Genomic DNA, 2500 nt, shown 5'->3' with positions numbered 1-2500 from the left:
AGAGGAGATGGAGGAGGAGGTAGAGATAGAGAAGGAGATGGAGGGGGAGGTGGAGATAGAGGAGGAGATGGAGGAGGAGGGGGAGGTGGAGATAGTGGAGGAAGAGGAGATAGAGGAGGAGATGGGGGAGGAGGGGGAGGTGGAGATAGTGGAGGAAGAGGAGAGAGAGGAGGAGATGGAGGAGGAGTGGGAGGTGGAGGTTGTGGAGATTGTGGAGGAAGATGAGATAGAGGAGGAGATGGAGGAGGAGGGGGAGGTGGAGATTGTGGAGGAAGGGGAGATAGAGGTACAACCCAAAGGACATCCAGCCAACTTGACACAACTGTGTGAAACATTGGAGTCAACATGGGCCAGCATCCCTGTGGAACACTTTCAACACCTTGTAGAGTCCATGAGCTGAACAATTGAGGCTAGAGCGAGAGAGAAACAGAGAGACATATGGAGAGAAGAGAGAGAGAAGAGAGACAAGAGAGACAAGAGAGAGAGAGACAGAGAAGAGAGAGAGAGAAGAGAGACAGAGAGAGAAGATAGAGAGAGAGAGACAGAGAGAGAAGATAGAGAGAGAGAGAGAGAAGATAGAGAGAGAAACAGAGAGAGAGAGGAGAGAAGATAGAGAGAGAGAGATAGAGAGAGAGAGAGAGGAACAGAGAGAGTAGAGAGAGATATCTCCCTCTGCTTAAGGAAGCGTCTCAGTAAGGGACAGTGAGATCTCTCCTTAGAGAACCTGTCTTCTGTAAAATGAGGAACATATAAATGAAGCCCTCTGGGACACTTTGACGTTGTCCAACTATTGAATACTATTCCCTAATTAGTCCACTAGGGCCCTTGTCTAAAGTAGTGCACTACATAAGGAATAGGGCTGTGGTAGAAAGTAGTGCACTATATAGGGAATAGGGCCCTTGTCTAAAGTAGTGCACTATATAGGGAATAGGGCCCTTGTCTAAAGTAGTGCACTACATAAGGAATAGGGCTGTGGTAGGGCTGTGGTAGAAAGTAGTGCACTATATAGGGAATAGGGCCCTTGTCTAAAGTAGTGCACTATATAGGGAATAGGGCCCTTGTCTAAAGTAGTGCACTACATAAGGAATAGGGCTGTGGTAGGGCTGTGGTAGAAAGTAGTGCACTATATAGGGAATAGGGCCCTTGTCTAAAGTAGTGCACTACATAAGGAATAGGGCTGTGGTAGGGCTGTGGTAGAAAGCAGTGCACTATATAGGGAATAGGGTGCTTGTCTAAAGTAGTGCACTATATAGGGAATAGGGTACTTGTCTAAAGTAGTGCACTATATAGGGCTGTAGTATAAAGTAGTGCACTATATAGGGAATAGGGCTGTAGTATAAAGTAGTGCACTATATAGGGAATAGGGCTGTAGTATAGAGTAGTGCACTATATAGGGAATAGGGCTGTAGTATAAAGTAGTGTACTATATAGGGCTGTAGTATAAAGTAGTGCACTATATAGGGAATAGGACTGTAGTATAGAGTAGTGCACTATAGAGGGAATAGGGCTGTAGTGCACTATATAGGGAATAGGGCTGTAGTATAAAGTAGTGCACTATATAGGGAATAGGGCTGTAGTATAAAGTAGTGCACTATATAGGGCTGTAGTATAAAGTAGTGCACTATATAGGGAATAGGGCTGTAGTATAGAGTAGTGTACTATATAGGGAATAGGGCTGTAGTATAAAGTAGTGCACTATATAGGGAATAGGGCTGTAGTATAAAGTAGTGCACTATATAGGGCTGTAGTATAAAGTCGTGTACTATATAGGGAATAGGGCTGTAGTATAGAGTAGTGCACTATATAGGGAATAGGGCTGTAGTATAAAGTAGTGTACTATATAGGGCTGTAGTATAAAGTAGTGCACTATATAGGGAATAGGGACCATTTGGGACAGACGCTGACACTCTCCTTCCTGTGTGTATAATGTGGTGATGTCAAATGTTTCTGCAACGCTTGGAGGTACACACACACACGCACACACACACACACACACACACACACACACACACACACACGTCGCACTCAAGCTGAATGACAGTAATACCATTACATTAATGGGACCTTAAATGTCAGAGAGAGGAGGAGGAGGAAAAGGAGGAGGAGGAGGAAGAGGAGGAGGAGGAGGAAGAGGAGGAGGAGGACGAGACAATAAAGTGAATGATATTTTTATTTCTCTCCCTCCCTTTTTTTACTGCTCTCTGACTTCTCCCCCCTCTCTCTCATCTCTCTCTCTCGCTTCTCTCCCATCATCTGCCTCTCTCTCTGCCTCTCTCTCCTCTCTCTCTCTCTCTCTCTCTTTCTATCTCTCTCTCCCCTCTCTCTCCTCCCTCGCTTCCTCCCTCTCTTTCTCTCCTGTCTCTCTGTCTATCTCTCTCTCTCTTCTCTCCCATCATCTGCCTCTCTCTCTCTCTCTTTCTCTCATCTCTCTCCTCTCACACTCTCCTTCCCCCTCTCTCTTTCTCCCCTATCCCTTCCTCCCTCTCTTTTCCTCTCCTCT

General features: G+C 45.7%; 1 protein-coding gene across 1 annotated transcript in view; it reads left to right on the top strand.

Moving 5' to 3' along the window:
- The window catches only part of LOC139394598 (glutamate receptor ionotropic, NMDA 2A-like), an 86736-nt gene that overhangs the window by 79149 nt on the left and 5087 nt on the right, over nucleotides 1-2500 (top strand). The gene's annotated exons all lie outside the window — the stretch shown is intronic.

This window comes from Oncorhynchus clarkii, unplaced genomic scaffold (assembly GCF_045791955.1).
Source record: "Oncorhynchus clarkii lewisi isolate Uvic-CL-2024 unplaced genomic scaffold, UVic_Ocla_1.0 unplaced_contig_1649_pilon_pilon, whole genome shotgun sequence".
Taxonomy (NCBI): domain Eukaryota; kingdom Metazoa; phylum Chordata; class Actinopteri; order Salmoniformes; family Salmonidae; genus Oncorhynchus; species Oncorhynchus clarkii.
This window is presented reverse-complemented; position numbering and strand designations above follow the sequence as displayed.